The sequence below is a fragment of the Neofelis nebulosa genome, chromosome 9 (assembly GCF_028018385.1).
Source record: "Neofelis nebulosa isolate mNeoNeb1 chromosome 9, mNeoNeb1.pri, whole genome shotgun sequence".
Lineage (NCBI taxonomy): Eukaryota > Metazoa > Chordata > Mammalia > Carnivora > Felidae > Neofelis > Neofelis nebulosa.
In genome coordinates this window covers 86087194-86102059 of record NC_080790.1, presented here as the reverse complement: position 1 = coordinate 86102059, position 14866 = coordinate 86087194, and the positions used below count along the sequence as shown (strand labels likewise).

Genomic DNA, 14866 nt, shown 5'->3' with positions numbered 1-14866 from the left:
TCAGTTAACAATAATGTACCAACACCAACTTTGGAATTTTTTCTGTAAATCTAAAACTATCCTAAAATTAGCAGTGCCAGGCTGGGTCAGTTGGAAGAGCATGTGACTCTTGATCTTGGGGTCATGAGTTCGAGCCCCACGCTGGGTGTAGAGATTACTTGAAAAAACTTAAAAGAAATGTAAAAAAAAATTATTAAAACTATTCTAAAATTAAAGGTTCATATCAAATACATGTTCATGTAAAAATACAGGCACACCTGGGGTGGCTCTCCATCGGTTAAGTGTCTTCTTAGTTTCGGCTCAGATCATGATCTCATGGCTCTTGAGTTCAAGCCCTGCACTGGGCTCCAGGCTGGCAGTGCGCAGCCTGCTTGGGATTCTCTCTCTCCCTCCCTCTCTGGACCTCTCCCACTCACACTGTCTCTCTCTCAAGGTAAATAAACTTATAAATAAATATATGTACCATACGTACTATCTGGAAATACATACATGCAAAGCATAACGTGGATGAATTACAAAGTGTACTTTGGAAAAGCAGGTGGGTGAAAACTGGAATGAACAAAAGGAGAGAAATCTCCATTAGCTTAACACAATAAAATAAGGTCATTATATAGTTGCAACTCATTACAATTTTTGTCCTGTTCTTCAGAGAACACATTATATATACTTGAATATGTAAAATAATAAAGACTACGAGTTTGTAAATAACAACAAAAAACGTCCTCTCCTGAATGAGACCCAGAACAAGCTTATTGAACATACATTAAATTCTTTCCCACTCAGGTCGCCGAGAACCAGGAATCGATGTATTCTTTAATCGATGCATTCAGGAATCTTTACAGTGACATCACGTAACTCATATTTCAAGTTATAGTCTCATTATTCTCAAATTAAGTTAATTAAAACGCCAAGCATTAATGACAAATAATTACAGCGTCTCATAAAAACTATTTTACACTCATCCACATCATCAAAAGTTAAATGCAAACTGGTGCGGTATGAAATGGAAGGCAAATCACAAATTATGATTTTAATTGTGTTGAATGCCAGTATTCAGTTATCTCCTGATGCTAAACAGGGCTAAAGAAGTACCCAAATCAGCCCACCTACAGACAACAGCTTCATCCCAACTTGATGCCGAATGGCACGATTTGGGTACTAGATAAAGCCGAAGTCAACAGCCTGAAACACTGCACTTAAAATAGACAAAAAGAACTTCGATGATCGAGAAAGACAGAGTTTAAGTTTCAAAAGACACACATTTCAAACTAGACTACCAGTAGGATACAAAATAAACCTGCAAAATGTCTGGACAGGAGTGATTTACAATATTCATTACTAATCCGGGTGAAGCAGTAACTTGACTACATAAATCTTTTCCAGATTAAAATGTAATGCCATAATGCATTTATGCCATTATCAATTTAAAACAAAAGGAATAAGGAGGTATCGGCGTGCTGCCTAACGCCAGCCTTCTCTTAAACACACCAAAAAGTAGCTTTACTAATTTTTTTTGTAATTTATTTTAAAAATTTTTTTTTTAATTTTTAAAAAATGTTTATTCTTGAGAGAGAGAGAGACAGAGCGCGAGCAGGGGAGGGGCAGAAAGAGAGGGAGACACAGAATCTGAAGAGGTTCCAGGCTCCAAGCTGTCAGCACAGAGCCCGAGGCGGGGCTCGAACTCACAAACCATGAGATCATGACCTGAGCCGAAGTCGGATGCCCAACCGACTGAGCCACCCAGGCACCCCTACTAATTTTTAAGATCTAAAAGTCTCAAGCAAATAAACAACAAAGATGTAAGGTTTACAATCTCTGAAAGTTATGGACTCGTGGATCCAAAAAGTGAGTGCTCACCCCAAGTGAGCAGAGAGTATGAGCCTCAGCCAGGCCCAGGGAGAACAGTGGCAATCCTGTGGGGGGGGGGGGGGGGGGGGGGGGGCGGGGATGCATCTCTGCTCAGTTGGCATTTGGCTGACTCTGGGGCTGTCTGTAAAATGAAGAGTTCCAAAAGATCTCGAAGAAAACTACCCTTCCCTGGAATATTTGAAACGGGTTCTACCTGGCCTTGGGGACTTCCGTGCATCTTCCCTTGTATTCTCTACAGGACCCCACAGAGATGTCACAGTCATTTTAAATACTAGTTAATCGTGAAGAGAGCTGAGTGGGAACCTGGAAAACCATCTCACATTGGGTTATACCCTCCCTGAGGGCGTGTTTTTGTATCCGGGGCACTTGGCATGGTGCCTGTCACTTAGGTGGCACTGCAAAGCATTAAGTGTGTGATGGGGACAGCGGTCCAATTTGTGGGTCAGATCAGAATGAATAACGCAGCCTTTTCTACACCTGCACACACGTGCCTTTTCAGTCCTCAAACTAGATTCACAAAAAAGGAAGAGCAATAAAATTGAGACAGAAGTCTGCTCATGCCACCCTCCTTGGACAAAACTCCTCTGAAAAGGAGCAGTGTGGTTCAAATGTTTAAAGAGGGAATGGCAGGGCTGTGCAAGGTCTTTAAAAAACAGGAGCCCTAAGGCCTTGTTTCACAGAAGACAAAAATAGAGGTTGGGAGGTTAAGGGCTGGAGGCACAACGTGAGATAAATTAGCAGCAGGGGAAAAGGAGAGGACCCGTCCAGTCTTCGCTCAAAGCAAGATTTTTGAAGTTCAAACCGAGGCTAGCTGCTAATGAAGTTCCGAAAGATACTGTGATTCCAGCTCCTATTAAAATCACAAGTCAAGAAGTTACTGAATAAAGGCAAACATTTTACTTTCAGGGAGGAGACATACATACACAAAGCAGGAAGGAAGTCCAGAGTCCGCAGCTTCTGGATTAGAGCAGCTCACACACACGACCCAGACCCCATGCACTGCTGAGGGCATGGGCCTGGGGATCCCCTTGGCCACTCACAAGACCCCCGGGGCTAGCCACTGCCCAGTGACCCGCACTTTTCTCATTCACTCAGTGGCGTAGTGACCACACTTGCCTCCCTCCACCCCTGTTGTAAGAATCAAACGATAGCAGCCTGCAAAGAACAATTAGATAGGTTACATTGTTTTAGAGCTCATACCTAGAAGGTTCAAGTCTGTCAGAAGGAGTTACTGTTAACCTTTCAGAGGTCCTCCCCAGTCCACGTGAGGATGTGAGCATTTAGAAAAAAGAAAGGACTGATTGTGCCTTTTAACAATCTTCACCAAGAAAAATTCAAAGACTTACAAAGTGCTGATTTTGTGTTTATCCCCATAACTGAACAGGAAGAGAGAAGAAGCAACAAAAAAGGAAGAGCAGTATAGCAGGAAGTGATTTATACAAAATAGATCTAGATATAGCCAAGGAAACTTCTAATCGGCCACCCTCTTAATTTCTGGGCTCATTGGACTCTGTCAAGTCAGAGTCTACGTCTGAAGAGAAAAAGAAGTAGAGACATCAACATCATACTCCAGCCCAGCTAATAGGCACCTACGCCACTAACCTGGACAGAGACTAACAGCCAAATTATAATTTTCTCTTTCCGTTTCCCTGGATAAGGTCTCATTTGCGGTATTTTCGTTCGCTCTCCCCTGAATAGTTTATTTTTCGGAACTATACAAAGATGGAAATGAAACATTTGAAAGCTAACAGATGTGACCAGTCCAATGATTGTCAGGTTGAACCTAGAATCTTAGGAACTTTAGCCATAACAACCACAAAAAAAATTTTTTTTTCCTATGGATAGCCACCGATTAAAAGGATTCTGAGCTAGGCAGACAGATTTGGAGTGGACCAAACTCTGAAAATTGACTAGTTATTAAAAACAATTGACAAGGGACTCCATGACTTCCTTGTAAGTGGACATTCCAAGGAGAGTATGTTTTTATCACAGTTCAGCTAGATTTCAAAAGGTTTCCTACAAATTGACGTTTTATACTTACATGGTCCAAACATGGAGAAGTACACAATTTGAAAAACCAACATATGCCACACTTCACCAACAGTATTAAAGATAAACCGTGGTTAAGTCAGTTATATTAAAGGAGGTTTCTCCTTTATATAACTACAAGATGTATAAATACTGTCTAGCTCTCTAAATAGATATTTTTCATGTTTATAAAAATGGATGAAAAAAAATTATCTCCATATGGGCAACTGTGTGAAAGAATACATGTGCCATTAATTTAAGGATTTGAGTAAAGGAAGGAAGCGTTCACTGACATGAAGGTTGCTGAAATACTGACATCCTGGGCCAGTAGATTTTCTGGGGTGGGAGCTGCCCTGTGTATTTCAGGATGCTTAGCAGTATCCCTGGCCTGTACCCACTAAGACACCAGGCACACTCCCCCGTCAAGATAATTGGAAAATGTCCCCAGACACTGCCAAATGTCCATATGGGCAACATCACCCCCAGCTGAGAACCACTCATCTATATATAGGACTGGAGGTCCAATTCTCAATTAAGTTTTTAAAAATATTAACAATTAACATATTTGCCAAAGTGAAGTGCTCTTATTTCTTGATCCATACCTAACAGCCAGTTAAGACCCCAAAATGGATGGGGATTTGCACATATTAATATGCCATCATGTTAAGCACGTATTTTCTTCCTTCAACATGTAACCCTCACCGACCTGAGACATGGACAAAAAGGGAACCTATCTCTCTTTTTTGAAAGGTGGAATGAGCCTTCCTGACCAGCGCTGAGGGAGTGGCACAATCAAGTTTAAGCAGCAACATATTAAACACCTGAGCCTTAAACTAGGCCACATCAAGTGGGCTTCCGTTCTACCCAGGCATGCTTCAAAGTGAAAATTATGATGGCCAGCTGAGTGTCATCTCTCCCCTTTTTCTGTTTAGAGGATAACGGCGTGGTTTGCTTACAGTCGCCACTGGGTATCACCTACTGAGCCATCTAAAACAGACCTACTAAGGAAACCATGGGAAGGCACGAGATGGCTTAATAAAGGGGTGGCAGGAGGAGCTCCTAGTTAGGAGCTAGGGAGGGCCAAGGAGGGCAGTAACCAAAGCACGTAAAGGAAAAACCATACGCATGCTGGTAATGGAGACAGATGGAAAACTGACTTTAAGATAAATGGTCAGGGCGGGGGTGTACACGAAATGAGTCGCATGCAAAGGTGAAACATGGAGGGGAGAAGTGAAAGGATGCAAAGAACGATCTGCTTTTATATCTGTCTTGCCAGATATTGTTCCTAAATAGGTTTCTTTAAAAAGAGGGGGGCTGATGAAAATTCACTATTCACCTACGTCAAATTTCCTGCAACTGTCTCTAAAATAACTCCTTGAATCCCTGGTTATTTCTTGATCTCTTAAAAATTCTCCAGCAGCTTGCAGTTTTTATGTCAATGTCCCCGAGCTGGTTTCCATCACTCAGAGCAGTAAGAGGGCTGTTTATCACCCATTCAGACCTCTCCCCATCACCCCCACCCAACACAAACAAGACTTGCAAACAGGGAAACAAGCTTTTAGAGTGATTGTCCTTAAAATGGACACAGCTGGCAGGAGAGAACAGGCACTGCTCTTCTCTTCTGCAGCCAGGCTCATAAGTGACATAATTAAAATACTTGTTGACTTGCAGACATCCTTAAATATTCAGCCAAAATTCATAAGATATTAAAACTGAGCCCCATCCTCTAAGGAAAATCAATGCAGACATTAATGGGCTTTGTCTGGTAAGACAGCCACTGGCACTTTCTAGGCATCTCGCTGCGACTTCAGCTTCTGGTAACATTTCTTACTAGCTGGCCACCCCCACTGCTGCTGGGAGAATTATTAAGCTTGTTTAAATAAATAAATCTTTGCTGCTGCTCCTCCTGGAACATGCTACATACAGAGTTGGCCAGGGGTAGACAGCTGGACAGCAAATCTAAGACTGTGAATTCAAAGAAGCTGCCCAAGGTGTGGACCATCTGAAACCACTGTGTTCCTGAGTCTTAGGACAGACATATGGATACTTCTCCCAACAGGGGCACCGGACTCTCGGTTCTATCTCAGTTCCACCTGCCCTGGGCAAAAGCTAGCCAATGCTCTGAGAGCCCCTAAGGGCCTTCCAAACACAGAAGGGTATATTAAGGATGGTCTTACTTGGAATGATTACCAATGTCAAAGCTCCCATTGGAACCTTGTTAGAGAAGCCTTCCAAAAATCCAGACTGACACTTGACCTGGCCCCTCTCATGATCCAAGAAGTACATTTTCAAAGCCATTTTGGGATTCTTTGAGACCTGCACAGATCTCACAAAAGCACAAAAGAAAAGGATTTGGTGTGTTGGGCTCCAAGGCTCCAAGTACCTACCGACCTACCTTCTCTTTCTAACATGAACTCATTAACAAAAAACAGCAGCAACTGACAATGACCTCCCAAAAGATATCCCAACAAAACAAGCGCTCAGGAACTAAGTGGAAGAACAAGAAAACTCAGTCCTGCCTCCTCAGTCCCCACAGTGGTGGAAATTGGGTGGGGAGCCCCCCACACAGCCATTTACAAAGGAGCCAGCTGCAGAGACCTGCACAATAGTACCTGCATGCAGGCTTGTGGGCCACTCTCAAATTAAAATACTGCTACTATCCTCAAACAGAGAAACCTCCTCACTCACCCCGTGTTATACTGCAAATCCCTCAACAGTGGTTCTCAACGTGTGGCTCCCATCCCATCACAGGCCACCTGAGAACTCAGCAAAAAAGCACATCCTGCGTCAGACCCTCTGGGGTGAGCCCAGCGATCTGAGGTCTAAGGCAAGCCCTCCGAGGGATACTGATGCCCACCTCAGAGCTGGAGAGTTTGCCCATCTGAGGAGCAATGGCCCGTGGTATGCAGCAAGGAGGGGCTGAGAGGAGAAGCAAGGCCAAGGGTGCCCAGTCATGATCCTCTGTGACCCTGCACAGCTAGCCGTTCATGACCCCTGGAGCAGCGTATTTATTATGTCTTTCCCAAGTTCAGGGCTTCCTCCACTGCCTGGCTGATACAAGAAGTTCCAGTATGAACTGATACCCAAGCTCCACTCTTTATCGATGGTTTTCCATCAAGGTTTCTCAAATCTTATACCTAATAAAAGTTTATGGCTCTGTTTATGTATTTTCAGAGACATCTTAACGAAAAGACGGTGGCCTAGCTTCGTCGATAAGAGCAGAGACTCAGAAGTCAGCCTGAGGTTGAGTTCCACATCCACCATTTGCTAGCAGTATCTACACCTAATTTTTGAGAGGATTCAATGAGTTATTACTTTGTATAAAGTGCTCAGACCAGTAATCACAACATGAGATTGTGTGTGCGTGTGTTAACAGATAAACTAACGATCACTAAAGAAAATACGATTTTAGCTTGTGTACTTCTAAAGCACTTAATGTACATCAGAAACATGTTGAACACTAATACCCAAAAGTTATTTTAAGTTGGCAACTTACCCTCGAGAATTCAAAACACATTTTAAAAATATCTGTAAACTGGACAAAGTATTTTGATTACATGTAACCAAATCTGACTTTATTAAGCGCAGGAAATAGTACATTATTCCCTAGATCTACAAGGGTGAGACCTTGCCCGCTAAGGAATAATAATAATTGCCATTACTATTATTCTGAATTGTTCCCATGCTGTCTCCTTAGCTATCTCAACTTTGAGACACACAGAAGAGATGAAGCTGAAATCCTAAAATGAGTACAGACCTGTCCTCTGCAATATGGCAGCCACTACTAACCTCAAGAGGCTCTTGGCCACTCCAAATGGAAAGAAGGAATGTGGTGTGCCAGAAATACAGAATACATGCCAGATTTCAAAGACTGCACACAAGCAAAACAAGGTAAACTATCTCATTAATAAGGTTTTATATTGATTACACATAGAAATAAAAATATTTTTGACCTATTGGGTAAGATAAAAAATATAAAAATTAATTTCATGGGGGGCACCTGGGTGGCTTAGTCGGTTTAAGCGTCTGGCTTCGGCTCAGGTCATGATCTCGTGGTTCATGGGTTTGAGCTGCTGGGCTCTGTGCTGACAGCTCAAAGCCTGGAGCCTGCTTAGGATTCTGTGTCTCCCATTCTCTCTGCCCCTCCCCCGCCCTAGCTCTCTGTCTCTCTCTGTCTCTGTCTCTCAAAAATAAGTAAACACTAAAAAATAATTAATTTCATGGGGCACCTTGGTGGCCCGGTTGGTTAAGCATCTGACTCCATATGGGCTCAGGTCACGGTCTCGAGAGCCCCACGTGTGAGGCTCCCAGCCCACGGGGAGCCTGCTTGGGATTCTTTTTCTCCCTCTCCCACTGCCCCTCCCCCGCTCCCACAAATTCACAGCAACAGCAGGCCCAGAGGGGACAGCGTGGCCCTCCCACTTGGCTCTCTACAGCCTGGGCCAGGATGGGCTTTCATTACCATACAAACCCAATGCTTTCCCTATAGCTGATATTTTATCTTGTTCCTGATACCAAAAAAAACCTACATGTACTGAGGTGAAGCATCCATAAATGGATTAAGTCAGCACTGATTTCTCTCCTTAATCATTCTACCTAAAACCTGACCAGCATCTAAAAGCCCAGTGCCCAGGCTCCTTCCCTATTTGGAGGTTGCATGACCAATAATGAACTGCCATCCCCTCCTTAGGTCTGCTCTATAACCATCCCTGGCAGGTGTTCTCCAATCAGCAGATTCCAGATCTGGATGAGGGAAGCAATAGGACTTTCTAAAACAATCAGCCTTGTTTTTGAACACAGCGTTACTGTTATGAACTGTATCCCCAATATTCATATGTTGAAGCTCCATCCAACCCCCAAAGTGGCTGTTTGGAGACAGCCTTTGAGGAGGTAATTATGATTCTTAGGGTGGGGCCCTAATCCCACAGGACTGATGACCTTATAAGAAGAGGAAAAGCCACCAGACTCTCTGCAAGCAGAAAGGAGAGAGCACACAAGGACACAATGAGAAGGTGGCCTTCTGCAAGCCAGGAAGAGAGACTCACCAAGAACTGAAACTACCAGCACTTTGATCTTGGACTTTCCAGCCTCCAGAACTGTGAGAAATAAATTTCAGTTTTACACCCAGTCTGTGTGCTTCTGTTATGGCATCCGGAGCAGACCGAGATACAAACTAAGAGTGAATAAGCACATTTCAGCTTGCAGAGCCTTTCCAAGGTAATGCTGGCTCCCAGCAATGAAGCAAGGACAACAGCTCACTGTAACCGCTCCTGCCTGCCTCCCCTGAAACGGCTCGTCTTCAGAGTCAGCTCACATTAGAGAATCTGCTCCCACCACTATCTGCTCACATGTGCAACATGGCAAAGGCATCCACGCAAGGTCTACAATGCTTCACTTCATTAGTGGTACATGCTATTAGATCAACAGCCTCAGAAAAACATCTATCCAGCACTCTTTTGGCGTTCCTTATCTACTGCCTGCTTAGCAGGGCCAAGGGCTCTGGAGGGCAGGACTTATACTCAAGTTCAAGCTCCATCATCCCTGGGGTTGCCCCTGAGCTCTAGTCTCCTCACAGAGAAATAAGGGCCAGAGTCCATTTTACCATGATATGCCAAATATTAAATAGGATGGCCTTTGTGGAAAGCAATCCGTAAACTATACATTAACATACGAGTTAGTATCTATTATTCTTACCTGACTATCACACTTTGGGGCTTCATTTAAGCACTGACCAGCAAAACTATCTCAAGAGGAAACTGTAATATTTAAACTCCAAATGCCCTTGAAGCTTCTCCTTTTAAAACCAATAAAAATACAAGCAGGAGAAAAAAGTAAAGTGGAACTGACTAATTAACGTACCAGGCCAGGAGGACAAACGCTTTGCCCAGAGTTTCCAATTCAAGTTGACACGGACAATCTACTGAAAAGTAATATATGAAGCCAAACCACCAGGTGGGTGTGCAACTGGGTTTGTTTTTTGTTCGTTTTTTTTTTTTGTTTTTGTTTTTTTTTTAAGTTTAGCTTCAGGACTATAAATGATGTATTTGACCAAGAATTTACCAAATGGAGAGGCCATCAGACCAAATTCACCCAACTGTCCAGACATCCTGGGGACAAAGCCACCCACGAGGTCAGAGGTTCTGAGCAGAGGTACAAAGATTCTGGAGATCTTTTATTACTCACGTTTCAGTGGAAACAAGAGCCCTAACTGCCCAACAGGCTCAGCATTCAATATTCATGTGTTTAATATTTGTTGGGCATCCACATGTATAAGATATGAACACAAGAAACCACAGGGCAGATGGTGACATGTGGGTGTGTGTGTGTGTGTGTGTGTGTGTGCGTGCGCACGCGCGCGCGTTGAGGGGTATAACTTGCTAAAGCTGATTACACCTTCAGAAATATACGTACTTTGGGATCTGTTCAAAGTAAAATAAAGGAAAAGAAAGAACACTCTAATTTTTACGACTGTGTTACGAAAGCGGCCTAAAGACATAAGAAACTATTTTTACTTAAGCTGCATACTTTTGACAACCGGTTAAAAGGCCATCTTGACCCCTTTCGAAGTTGCCTGAACTCAGGCATCTAACAACATACATGAGAGCATTTGTAGCTTAGGCCCTGTAAAAACATGCCATGAAGGGTTTCCATCACACATCTGAGGAAAGAGAAACAATTTGGAAGCGCCATTTGCTCTCCCTCTGGATGGGAAGACTAATTCCCTAAGCCTCTGGGGTGAGTCGTGGGGAGTTTCCAGTTCATTTGTGAAAAGAGTTTAGCTTACAAGTTTCCCCAAGCATTGTCCACTGCCCTCCCGTGCAGTTGCAGCAAGCAATTTTCAGCTCCTCAGCTAGCCAGCCTCATTTTTAATGATGGAGAATCATGTCCACGAGCGCTCTCTCCCCAGCGCACACTGTAAGTCAGTCTGGGCAGTTAGAAGCCTGTGTGTCCCAGAGAGCAACACAGCCTCATTTAGCCAGGGCAAATGAAGCTAATGCAAGTGATCAAGTAAAGGACTACAGGTTATTCCAGGCAATCAGGGAGTCTTTAGGGTATTTTAAAAGGTTATCTAGTTTGTGCTCATGCAAGGAAGATTTCCGGTGTATTTAATATGGACGATAGTACCTTTCTCAGATACTGTGTACATAAGATCTGCTGTTGGTTGGAAAACCTCAATAATCCCCCAATGCAAATGACAGGGCAGGGTCACTGATTTCAGAGATGAAGAGAATTTAAGCATACAGCACGGAATAAAGCAAAACTCAAAGCCTGGAAACTGAGCCCAACTATCAGAAATGCACCTTACATAAGCCCCGCCCATTTAAAAAAAGGGCCAGTTTCGGGGCGCCTCGCTGGCTCCCCAGTGGAGCATGAGACTCGATCTCGTGGTCTGAGTTCAAGCCCCACGTTGGGTGTAGAGATTACTTACAAATAATATCTTTAAAAATAAGTATAAATAAATAAACAAATGTTTAAAAAGGGCCACTTTCTCCACAAGTGGGCAGAGGTGGGTGATGGAGTGCTCAGTTGTAAGGGTGGTGATCTGACACTCAATTTCATACTAAACTCAATGATCAGTGGTGGCGTCTGTTTAGGTTAACAGCGGAGATGCTGGGAGCCCAGGTGAGGCCTCCAGGAGAGGAAGCCAGAGTCAGGCACCTCCCACAAGCTCCCCACTTGCTTAAAGTTCTCAATTTCAGCCTCAAGGAGCTGCAGCCAGATGACCACAAACATCCGGCCTTTTTCTCCAATCAAAAGTGCGTATCTAATCAATCTCAAGGGGAGAATTCATTAAGGTAGGATTTTCCCTTGTGGGTCACTGCTGCACAAGCACCATTAACACCCATTTTTCAGGAAATCCCTGCTCCCAACACTTAAAAACCTACATCAACAGCTCCCTCTCCCACTTAAGCCCATTTCTTCTCCGAGCGTCCACAGACTGCCGTTCTCTTTATACAAAAACCGCACACGCTTGAATCCTGTTATTAATTTACCCATCTATCGAGGAACGCCCCGGTAAGAGAATTAAGAGAGTATTCAGAAGCAAAGTTTAGATCTGTTTTGATAAGTTAAAGTAGCCCTGCTTAATTTCATGTTCGGTCATTTCAAGACTTGAAAAGCACTGCTGCTAACAATATCAAACGCAGTGGTATGAAACACACCCGAATTATTTTCATTCCTACCCAAATCCCTTCCCAGAAGCCGGGAGACGCTGGGGATGGGCCCGGACGGGCCTCTCCTGCCTGCAGGTCCAGGGCGAGCCATACCCCCTGGCCTCGCTGGTTCAGTTTCTGTTTGGGTCAACAGAAGGAGGGGCCGGCGAGATTTTTAAGCTCCTAGGGCCCACCACTGGGGCCTGCTCATTCCCTTATGCAGACACAAACTTGGCAGATTCAGCCTTAAACCTGTTGGCAAAATAAACAAAACCAAATAAAGGGGAAACTGCCAACCGGAATTGTCTGAAGTGATACAGGCCCACTCTACACGCGTTCCTGCTTTGTCCCTGAAGCTGTTAACAATGCTAAAGTCAGGTGCCTGATGTTTCTCGGCCAATAACCCCCAGCATCCCGCGTAGACCTTCCAAGGCGATCGTTATTGTCTCCAAATTAAAGCGTTTTGCAAATTAGATACCTCCGCACGATGCCACGCTAACTGCACTCACAAGGGAGTTGCCTTCAATGCCTTAAAAATCGCACACCAAATTCTTCCAGAACCACTTGGTGGTTAAATCGCCCTGAATAAACCGAGAGGGCAGAGCGATGTGAGAAACTTTCTTTCAGGTGGCTGTAACAGAGTCATGTAAATCTGGGACAGGACGCAGAGCCTGGAACCCGTCACAAAGCGCCCCTCGCCCAGTCGAGGACCTCCTTTATGCGATGTGACAGCAGCTTTGTGCGGGATCGTAAATAGTTGCAATAAACACAGTTAAGTTCTCCGGGCCGAGCTCGGCCTCCCGCGTCCCTGCGCTGGGGCCGCGCGAAACGGGCTATTCTTCCCGGGGACTCACGCCCCGGCGACCCCGGCCACCGCACGGTCCCACGCCTGCTCCTGGCTCCGCGCCCGCCACCCGCTCGCAGGCCAGGCGACCCCACGCGCCCGGGGTGGTCTCCGGTCCCGGGAACGCGCCGCCCAGGCCCCCGCGCCCTCCCGCGCCCTCGCCGGCACCCCCGCCCCCAGCGCCGGCCCGGAGAAGGTGGGGGGTGCCTGGAAGGCGGGCGGGAAGGTGAGGAGCCGGGAGGTGCCGGGCAGTTGCGGCCGCGGGGGGCCAGGCCGCGGCGGGGCCGAGGGCACCGGCGGGGCGCCGAGGGCACCGGCCCCCCTCCCCGACCCCTCCCCGGGCGCGCGCCAACTCCGCCGCACGGCCCAAGTTCGCGGCTCCCGCCCGGAGCCCGCCGCCAGCGCTTACCTCGCCGTGGGCCGCCCGCCGAGGCCGGAGGGCAGCGGCGCGGGTCCCGGGGCGGCGGCCGCACAGCGCCCGCCCAGGCGCCGCTCTTTGTCTGCGCCGCTCCCTCCTCCCGCCGCTCGGCGGACGCTGCCGGCCCGGGCGGACCCCGCCGGCCCGGCCGCCGCGAGCCTTCCGCCGCCGAGCCCTCCCCGCCGCCTGCCGCCCGCTCGGCCGCGCGGCTCCGGCCTGACGATCCCCGCGGCGGCGGCGGCGGCGGCGGCGGAGGCGGCGGCGACCCTCCCCCGGCGCGCTGCGCCCGCCTCCTCCGCGCGCTTCCTCCTCCTCCTCCTCCCGCCGCTCCTCCCCGGCCGCGCCGCGACACCGCCCAGGGGCCGGCCCGGGCCAGCGCGCGGGGCGGGGGCCAGACACCCACCTGGGGGCGCGCAGGCAGAGCCGGGGCTCGCGGCGCGGCCGGGCTCGGGCACGGCCCGGACTCCCGGCGCTCCGGCGCGGCGGGCACCGGAGGGGGGGGGGCGGGGCGCGGGACCGGGGCGCGGACGCGGAGCAGAGGTACCCGCTCCCCAAACTGCCCGCTCGGGGAGTGCGGTAGCGGGGGGGTGGGGGGTGGCGAGCGGACTCGAGAGGAAATAAAGGCAGCAACTTCCAGCCTCGAGTGACTGCCGGGTGGCCTTTCCATCCTCTTTTTGTTTGATTTTCTTATCACGACGCTCTAGTTGTTTGGCGACCGTCCCCCTCCCGGAAGCATTCCCACGGCACTCTCGGCAAAGGAGGCCTGTTGTCCATCAGAAAAGTGACTTACATAAAAATGTCACTTCCTTTCTGTAATTGCTTCTGGGCATTTTTATTTATTTGCCTTGTATCTATTTACTTTCCCAAACAGACACTTTAGTACTCCATCATTCCCGTCGGAAGCACTTCTTAAGAGGAGGAGAGGAAACTCAGCCCTGCAGCCTGTGGTGCCTAAGGTCCGGCTCAAGCACACCCACCAGGCAAAATCCTGTAAGGAGCGGCCACCAAGGTGGGCGCCAGAAGGAGCTGTCCCTAGTAGTGGGACTGGTCTGGTCACCTGGCCACACGTAGGGGCTTTCCTGGAAACAAATTTGGAAGATCAAAACCCAGGAGAAGGGGAAAGACAAGTTTTCCTTTAGCAGGGCATATGCATCCAGATGTCTGTTCTCCAATCGCCTTCCCAGATGGCTTCCCAAAAGGAAATCCTACTATTCAAATGATTCTGATTTCCTGGCGGAATAGCCTGGATCCATGTTAATGAGATTCTTTCTTAGGCTGCTGGCTTCTCATTATTATTAAAGCAATAATAATTTACCCAAGGTGACGAGGCTGTATCATCTGAATCATTCATCCCCTGCTTTGTTCCCCAACCAAGTAGGGTAGCTAGAGCCAGTATAACTTTGAGGTCACAGTATGGTGTTTGACTCTCTGCTTTTTCAAGTGTGGACCCTTGCACAGGTGTTTCTTAACCGATCTAAAATCTATCAAATGGAGAGATCACATTTACTTAGCTCCTATGTCTGCCTGTCCCTGGCACACGTCCTGGCCATAGGG

General features: G+C 47.1%; 1 protein-coding gene across 3 annotated transcripts in view; it reads right to left on the bottom strand.

The window, feature by feature from the left end:
- NCK2 (NCK adaptor protein 2) overlaps nucleotides 1-13442 on the bottom strand; it is a 157903-nt gene extending 144461 nt beyond the window's left edge. For all 3 annotated transcript variants that reach the window (XM_058684590.1, XM_058684589.1, XM_058684591.1), the window contains exon 1: nucleotides 13304-13442. The gene's annotated coding sequence lies outside the window, so the exon portion shown is untranslated. The remainder of the gene's footprint in view (nucleotides 1-13303) is intronic.
- Between the last annotated feature and the right edge of the window lie 1424 nt (nucleotides 13443-14866).